General features: G+C 31.6%; 1 pseudogene; it reads right to left on the reverse strand.

Annotated features, from left to right (window-relative positions):
* Window positions 1-5340: 5340 nt before the first annotated feature.
* On the reverse strand, window positions 5341-8297 carry LOC142637046 (uncharacterized; annotated as a pseudogene).
* Between the last annotated feature and the right edge of the window lie 1743 nt (window positions 8298-10040).

Consider the following 10040-nt stretch of genomic DNA (forward strand, 5'->3'; position numbering starts at 1 on the left):
CCTATCAACAACGTATCATTATGAGATGCAGAAAAAATTTGGAGTGTACACAACGTTTAGTGTGAATGGGAAGAAATTTCATCCAATTCCAATTGGTTAGGTTAGTAAGGGACCTATTCCAATTTAATGTTTTTGGAATTTTGTATACAAGTAATAGTCAAGGAAACTTCCACCTAAAATAAATCGGACTTTTGGCAAGAGAGAAAATTGATGTTTAGAAAAATCAAGCTAAAGCTAACCAAAATGGACCATAATCTTCATTTCTTATCTCTATTTGTTCCATGTACAAGACTTATAATCAATGCTTGACATATAAAAGTTGAACATCTTATCTAAAGTCAATCCTCTTAAAGCTTGAGAAAAAATTCATTAAAATTAACACAATATATAAATTATAAAGAAAACAAAGAAAAATTGTCAAAAATAATGAAAATTCAATCTCTGCTTAAATTCTTATAAGGATGAACACAATAACAATATCCTTTTTTTTTTTAAAGTAAAGATGAAAAAATCTATTCTTATTTTGTACGTATGATAAAGTCCTATCACAAAGTTTTTTGAGACTCATGTTGATTAGTGATTAGAAATTATAAAGGAATAATCATGAATATATAATGGGAGTGCGTGAGGTCTTGCCAAGTAACGCTCTAATTTTGCATTTAGTATTTTTTTTACCTCTTTCATTAAGTTTTTTTTTTTTTACTATTACCCAAAAGTTTACGTTAACTTATTTTACTGTTATCTCATTAGTCTCTCATTAATTGTCTAAGTTTACATCACACATTTCTCTCTTTCTTATGTCTTTTAGCATCTCCACCATTTTAATATTTTAAAAAAAGTAAAAAAAAGTAATAATTAAAGACTTTTAGTAATAACTAACCAGATAAGGCCCTGGAGAGAGACATTAAAATGTTGTAGATTGTTAAATAAAATGCATTGTTTCTCTATAAAATCAAAACGCATTGTTTCACTATAAAAGACCTGAGATTGACAAAACATTTGAAAGAGAGAGAAAGACAAATCTGAGAGGACGTCGCCTTCGTCATATTGGCCTCCCACCACCATCAAGACTTTAAACCTCTACGGGTATTTTTTTTTTCTTTTTAAATTAGGAGATTAAATATGATTTAGGTTTGGATAATTTGGTTGGATAGTTTTTGTTTTGGGTATATAAGTAGAGAGAATATTTAGTACGCAATATAAAGTCATATTTTACGATGGTTTAAAATCATCTATAAGACACGTGCATACACACTTGCCCATACAATGTTTTAATGTTTCACTATCAATGAGTGGAAGACAGTGAGAGAGTTGAACATACTTTTATTTCATAGTATTAAATATGTGAATACAACACAAATTATTTGATTTTCACAGTCCTGTTAGTCTTTTGCATTTATTTTTTGTTTCATAATTTTAAAAAAACTTAATCTTACCTTTTTTTTAGGGTGAAAAATTAATCTCACCTTGAGAAGGCTATAAATATGTAGTGAAATAACAGTTATAAATTGCGCACAAATAACCATTATAATTATTCGATTCAAGGAATGAGTAAAAAAAAAGATTGGAAGAATATTGTAGAATAAAAGTTGTTATAAAATGTCTTTCTCTCAGAGACCTCATGCAAGAATGTATGAGGTCCTGCCAAGTGGCACTCTAATTTTGTATTTAGCCTTTTTTTTACCTCTTTTATTATTATTTTTTATTGTTACCCAAAAGTTCACATTATCTAATTTTACTGTTATCTCATTCATATCTCATTAATTGCCTAAGCTTATACCATATCTTTCACTATTCTTCATGTCTTTTAGCATACCCACTGTTTTAGTGTTTTCAAAAACAATAAATAAATAAATAAGGGCGGGCTAATAGTAATAGCTAATGAGATAAGTCTCTAAAGAGAGACAAAGAGACACAAAAATATTGTGAATTGTTAAATAAAATGCACTATTTCACTATATATTACCAAATTAAAAAACCTGAGACTAACAAAACATTTGAAAGAGAGAGAAAGAAAAATCTGAGGGGTCACCACCTCCGTTATACTGACCTCCCACCACCATCAAGACACCGAAACCCCTACGAGCAATCTTTTTTTCTTTTTAAATTAGGGGCTTAAATATGATTTAGGTTAGGTAATTTGGTTAGTTAGTTTTTGTTTTGGGTATATAAGTAGAGAGAATATTAAGTGTGCAATGTGAAGTCATATTTTACCATGGTTTAATTTTAAATCATCTATAAGACACATGCATACACACTTGCTCACACCATGTTTTAATGTTGCACTATCGATGAGTGAAAGATAGTCAGAGAGTTGGGTATACTTTTATTTCATAGTATGAAATATGTAAATACAACACAAATTAGTTTATTTCATGGTCCCATTACTCTTTTGCATTTTTTTTTTTTTTTGGTTTCATGATTTAAAAAAAAAAAATCTTACCTTAAGAAGGCTACAAATATGAAATGAAGCTACTAAACCAATTTTTAATATCTCAAAATGTATATGTTTTTTTACTCTAATTTAGTTTACTTTTTATTTATAATTTATGTACAACATTATTCAAAAGTGTTTTACATAAAATATCATAAAATTATCTGTGCATCGCACGGACAACTTACTAGTTTTATTAATTCATGAGAATTCAAGTCTAAAAAATATGAGAAAATTTCCTCCCATACTTGTTTACATAAACTATTTTATACAAATATCCACAATTAAACATTTGCATATTTATAGTCTCTTTCAGAACAGTTTATTTAGTCGAAACTGAAAACGTTTACCAAAGGTATTGTAAATAAACCTAAAAAGTAACTGAAATAGTACAACGAGACCCACAAATAATATCAAAAAGTGAAATGAGACTCATGAATAATAGTAAAAAAATTGATTTTTTAAGACAATACCAAACGCAATCTTAAAAGTAAAAACCGATATAAAAGAGTAAATGTAAAAAAGTGGACCAAAAAGTTTTATTGTCCAAGAAATGCTTGGTAAAAGAACCTAAGATAGAGACTAAGGGCTTGTTTGTTACTGTTGTTTAAACAACAGTTTTTAATCTTTAAACAACATTACACGAATTTTTACACATTTTTTCACCCATACTCATTTAAAAAAAAAATACAAACAATATTACTAAAAATCTCTTCCCAGATTGGCCCTAAATTTTAACCAACTGACGTACTTTTCAACTCAATTGTCGACGTGAGGATTGGGTTTTGATTTCCCCAATCAAACCTAGCGCCCTAAAAAAGACGCAAAACAACAGTTGACGTGTTTCGCGGAGCCAGAAAAGGCCCCATAGTCACTGTGCTTTAATTCATTTTATTCTTTTTATATATACATTTTTTTTTTTTGGCGAAAGAAAGAAGGGAAGAGAGACAGTAACGAGTGGTGCTGTTTAATTTGGGACAGTTCTAGTTTATACCATGAGAAATGTCTCTTTGACATGCCTATTACACATCCACACACACACTTGGAAGTTGGAAATCAATTTCTGTGCAAAAATGACTCGTGTAACACAACCAAGTTGTGTGTAAGGTGTGGGTAACATGCGGAGTGTGTAATAGACATTGGCGGAATTGAAACCATAGCCCATTTTAGGTTGGTTGTTGGACGCAAGGGACTATGTGGCCCTTGCCTCCTTCATTTTGTGTAAAGGGATTGGATATAAAATGCTGATTGACTTGGAAAAATTGGATTTAGAGTCAATAACTTGCTCGAACCTGAGAGAGATAAAAAAAAAATATGGGTATAGGTTTCTGACAAAATAGATTTATCCAAACCTGAACTTGTACAAAATTTTAATTCTTTGCACTTCTACATCTTTAATTTTATGCTGAATAGTATATTTTATACTTTGAAATGCATGCTTTGAAATGTATGCATTACAACTTATAATTGTACTTCTATTAATCTTTAATTCGTGCCTTTAGGGTAAGCAGGACCCATAATATTTTTCATACTAATTAATTTGGTTTCTTTTAGGTCATATTGTCTCATATACTTAATCTCAATACGTCAGAGAGAGTTTTAAGGTAATTATTTTATAGGTGCTGGCGATTAAGTTTTTAAGTGCTAACTTTAAACTCTCAAAAGGGGCACACGCACACTTTTTCTCTTTTTAAATAATTATATTTATAAATACCGTCATGATAGATGACTTGATTATATCTCATAAGACTATCCTCTCACAAAATGTGTGGAGAGTTTAATAAAACCATTTCATAAGATTTTTTTTATTCTAATTAACAGTTTCCTCTTACATGTTACATGACATGTTTATTAGGCATTTTGGTTAAGTTTAAAGTTGCGATTGATAATAACCAAAATGCATTGGAATAGGATGACTTACTTTTTTCCTTAGAATTTAATCATTTATATATGCAAAACAAATTTGGAACGGAAGCGAGGAAAAGTTGGAGGAAACTTCCACCCATCATGAGAGAAATCATAAAGGTATGGTTTTCATGTTCTCAAAAGCTCTGCTTTTAGTATTTAGAATATCATCAAATAGAAACTATAATACAAAAATCAAAGAAGAAAGAAAAGTAGTAAAATTTAGATTTCGGTTAGGACTGGGGTCAAAGCATAGGATGCTTCAATATCAATTTGCTTTATTGTCGATAGTAGTTGAAAGGTGTAGTTTGAATATATATAAATATAGCTTAGAGCTATATAAAGTATAATTTGAACCTAACTATATATATATATATATATATATAGAAACACACTTCAAATTTAAATTGAGTGGGTACTATATTGGATCATTTTTAAGAAATTAAATCATCGTTCAGCTCATGTCACTACAAATTATCAACGTAAATAAGGGAGTATGGACTTCAAAGTCATCCGAGACTATAATTGGTGTCACTATGACTTTATCAATTGTGATGAAAGCAAATTAGATAGCCATGGGCCCGTGTCAGATTCCTAGCTTTTAAGAAATCAGTAAGCATGGATTCAACATTATCAAAACAGTTGATCCTTTGTGCCTTGCTTTAGTAGCAAAAGGGTAGACGTGAAAAATACAATATACGTCTTTACCGTACGTCTTAGCTTTAAGTTATTGGGGGAGAGCCAGATATTCCACAAGCAAAGGGCTTATCAAGGTGTTTCTTGATGCTAGAGAAGGTCTCATTTGGGAGGAGTAAATGTTAAAGTAACAATTTTTTTTTACAAACTACAGTAAGTGGTTATTAAATATTGATTGATGATGCTCACTGATTTCACAGAGCATGTTCCATCTATCTCCATCCAGATAAGTTCACGCACGCACTCACACATGTATTTTTTTTTTTTTTTTTTTTTTTTTTTTTTTTTTTTTATGTCCTCATAAACTTCTGTGTACATACATAAATTGAAATTGTTGAATTTTTGTACATACTCAGTTGTAAAAAAAATTCATTTACTATAAAGTAGTAAAAGTATAATTTAACTTAAAATTCAGTCTGCCAAAGGAGCAGAAAAATAATAGGACAAATCCTAAAAACCATATAACAACATTACAATAGACCCTAGCATGAGACGCCAATAAACCAGACATTCTATTCCCACTAGTAGCTACAAAACTGAACTGTGCCCAGGTACAACAATTTGTGAACAACTTGAGTTCATCTATCAAATGACCAAATGAGGCCGTTGGGAGACGTTCTTTTTGCATAGTTCAGATTAAGTGTGTATAGATACCAATTTCCTGAAAGAATTTAGTAGCTTCAAATAGCACCCAGAATGTAACTAAAAAACTCCATTCGACCACGTATCAATGGAATTCTCCAAGACTTGCTAGCAATAAACCCTGCCCCCGTGTCTCTAATAATGATTCCAAGCCCTGTACAATAAGAGTCCGGAAGGAAATGAATAGATCAAATTAAGCTTTGTGGTTATTAAGAGTGTTAAAAATGGTAATAATAACCAACACAAGTTCATCCTGGAACCAAAATTAGTGATGCATGCAACATAATTGAGTAATTACCTAAGTAAGACACTTAAGACGTAACACATCTTGATGGAGACTTTTCGAATTTGTAAACTAGAAAGTATATTTAACATGTAAACTTGTTGATTAAATAAAAATGTTGTAAGCTTGTAATTCATTGGGATCAATCATGGTTGTGTAAAAGGATAGTTACATAACCGAAGGGAAGTAGAGGGTCTATGACATGCTTTTGTAAAGCATAGGTCACTGAGAATTTTGAATAAATGAAGAACAGAGACAGAGACATGTTCATAAATTTGGGAGTAATAATGGTGATAATAATACTACTTTAGACTTTAGTTATCGAGAAAAAAACAATAATGAAGGAAGAGAGAAAAAAAAAAAAAAAACTTAGAATGGCATTGATGATAATGACAATGATAATAAAAGTACAGAAACAAATATTACCAATTATGTTTGATGCTGCCTCCGTAATCTAGCCATATTCACAACTATAGTCGCATCCAATTTATCTTTGATATTGTTCAAGAAATTGAAATAGGAGTCTCGCCATGACCTGTTTAGTAGTAATGTGCCAAAAACTCCCCAAGAACCGATGACAAATCCAAGGGCCACACTAACATAAAATCCAGGGGTTATAAACCCAACTTCCGTCTCTTGAATGCCAGCTTGGTCACCACCTCTATTCACGGCTGGGTTTTGAGTTGTTTCTCTTGGACATTTCTTTGGAAGTGGAAATCCACAAAGATTTGGGTTACCTTCATATGTAGTGGCATTAAAAGTATTGAGTTGAGGGTCTGTTGGAATTATGCCCAAAAGGTTATTGTTCGGCAAGTCCAAGAAATTTGGAGAATTAATAAGAGCGATGCTTGAAGGAATTCCACCTGATAATTGATTCTTAGATAGATCCAAGACTTCTAATGACCGTAACACACCAATTTCTGTAGTGATTCTTCTAGTTAGAAGGTTTCTTGAGAGATTCAAAGAAATCAATCTAACAAGTTCCATAATTTCCCCTGGAATTGGCCCAGTAAGTTTATTACTAGAGAGATCTATGCTCTTTATTTGTCCAAGAATACTAGAGAGATCTCTTCCTTTCCACAACCAAAATGCAAGGGCATTACAGTGAAAAAAGTCTATAGGACCTTTATAAAGATGACCAATGGTTGAAATTGGACTAGTCAAAGCAGTAAGACTGTTGAGACATTTTGGTATACTTCCTGAGATATGGTTTAAAGCAAGGTCCAAAAGTTGAAGATGTGTTAGATGGCATAGATGTGAAGGAATGCTTCCAAAGAAGTGATTTGATCGAAGGAAAAGCACAACTAAATCAGGATGACTGCTCCCTAACCACATAGATATTTGTCCCGACAATTTGTTATTTCGAAGATTAACAAATTTCAACTTTGTACAATTCTTCAATGAGGAAGGAAGTTCCCCAGTGAAACAATTGTTTCCTAAATCTAGTATTTCAATCCCAAGTAAGGAACCAATTGAGTTTGGGATTTTCCCATGTAAACGATTGTTTGCCAAATTAAGAATTTTAAGTCCTTCAAAATGCATCCAGAAGTTAGGAAGTTCTCCCAATAATTGATTGTTGGAGAGGTCTAGAATGCTCAAATTCCTATTATTGGTTGTACATAAGAATAAGGCTGGCTCCGAAAACATATTATTAGAAATACCCAAATGAGTCACTGTAAATAAAAATGATGGTATTTCAACTCAAGTCTATTGTGGGGCGAGAGGAGAACTCCAATGACAAATTTGGTATATGACCACTGATTTGGTATCCCACCTTCAAACTCATTATAATCAAGAAAGAGATGTGTCAAAGACTTCATTTTGCTAGAACCATCTGGAATTAAACCATGAAATTGATTAAATCGTAAATCAAGTTTAACAACACTGGTGTTGAAGTTGAACAACCACTGTAGTACAGAAGAAGAAGAAGTGAGAATGTTATCAGAGAGATCAAGGGAATGAAGAGAAGTAGAAGAATTAACAAGCCAAACAGAGAAAATATTTGGAAGACTGCACGATTCCAAGTGCAAGGATGTCAAGTAAGGTAGCTTATTCACTACTGGAGCCAATTATTAACTTTGCTCAAGTTAACAGAACTCATGTCAAGGTATCTTAAAGAAGAAAGTTGAGGGAGCCACTCTTTAAGTTTTTAGGATTATTAAAATTGTTCCAGCTAAGATCAAGATACTGCAGGCTCGAAAGGTTCCCAAGATGAAAAGGAACGTTTGTTCCGAAATTTGCAGATTTAAGGCAAGGTGTATTAGGTTGGAGAGAGAACAAATGGAGTTTGGGATTTGGCTTTGATTAAAATCATTGTTTTGCACGTCCAGATAATTCAAATATTGTAAGTCAATCAGAAAATGACTAAGTTTACCTCTCAAAGGTTCCAAATTGGAGAAATTAAGATTGAGCATGATTATGTGGCATGTTTGGTTGCTGCAGCAGACCCCTCTCCATTTGCAACAATCTTTTGCCCTTCTTCAGCACTCCAAGAATAAAGATGACCATAGTCATCAATAAGGTCCTCCTTAATCTTAAGAAGTGCTTGTCTCTCCTGCTCTATGCAGCTGAGGGTTGGCTTTGTGCACAACAAAAAAAGAACAAAAGTGAGGAGAAATTGGAGGGAATTTCCACCCATAATTTGGAAGAACATAGAAGATCAGGAATATGATTAAAAAAAGAGCTTTGCAATGTTACAAGTATATGATTTCATTTGCCTAGAATCATAGCCTTAATTATTTATACATGCGTTGAGTAGAAACTATTAGCACTAAAAAGTAAAAAGAAAAAAGCCAAAAGATTAGACACCATAAGTCGCTCGAGACAAAACATAGGTTGGTTCGATATTGATTTCCACTATCAAACTTGGCCCTAAGTAGACGCAAAAAAAGTTGCCTGGAGCAAAAAAGGCCCCATGTAAGGTCACAGTGTTTTACTTCTTCTTCGAAAAAGACCACTTGACCTAGAAAAAAAAAAACATTTTGGCTGAGTTTGGATATGGATGAAAATTATTGTGTCTGCGACTTCAGCGTTTTTTTTTTTTTCCTTATGCTGCCCGCGTTTCATAGGGGAAGGTTACTGTTCATGTTACTGTGCATGAACAGTAGCTGATTTTGTTGACTTTCAGCACATTTGTGGGTCTCGTGTACTGTTCATGGGACCCACAAACTTCACTTTACAGATTTTTTTTATTAAAAATGGGTCTCACGGTACTATTCACACATTTAAAAATTATTTTACTATAGTGTTTTCAGTTTTCAGTTTATGTGCCGTATCTGTTCACGTCCACGTCTATTGCGTTTGCATTTTCAGCCTTCGGTTTTTTTTTTTTTTTTTTTTAAAGCTGTAAAATTTGACTTTTCCCCCATGCACTTCACGCGTTTCAGATTTCCTCCACAGAATGCACTTTTTACGTAGTTCATGACGCCCAAACCACTGTATTCATAAAAAAAAAAATTAAAAATAAATCTTACTGTAATATTTACATATTTAAAAATTATTTTATTACAGTATTTTTAATTTTCAGTAAAATAAAAAATAAGTCTCACCATACCATTCACATGTTTAAAAATTATTTTATTACAGTATTTTTAATTTTCAGCAGAATAAATTGTATCCAAACAGACATGTAATAATTGTTTGTAAAGCCAGTTTTGTTTTTATTTTTTTATTTAACTTATTTTTGGTATTATTTATAAGTTTATTGCACTTTGTGATACCATTCATAGCTCTCACGGTATTATTTCAGTTACCTTTTAGCTTTATTTAATATTTTCAACAAAAAATTTTCAATTTCACTAAATAAGCTATTTCTAAATAGACACATAATAATTTAAAATTTTATATTTATTTACCCTTAAAAAAAATTTTGTGACCAACCTCAATTTTTTTTTATAACCAATAAAAGTAATCTTTGATTCATAACTTGTTCCACTTAACAATTATTAAAGTATTTCAAGAAAAAAAAAAAGCCTAAAAAATATTTATAATAATACCAAGCCCAATAAAAACCTCAGGAAAAAAAAGTCCAAGATCAGTTCTACTCACTACTTAGACAGATTTTTAAATCAATAAAAATAA

This window comes from Castanea sativa, chromosome 5 (assembly GCF_040712315.1).
Source record: "Castanea sativa cultivar Marrone di Chiusa Pesio chromosome 5, ASM4071231v1".
Classification (NCBI taxonomy): domain Eukaryota; kingdom Viridiplantae; phylum Streptophyta; class Magnoliopsida; order Fagales; family Fagaceae; genus Castanea; species Castanea sativa.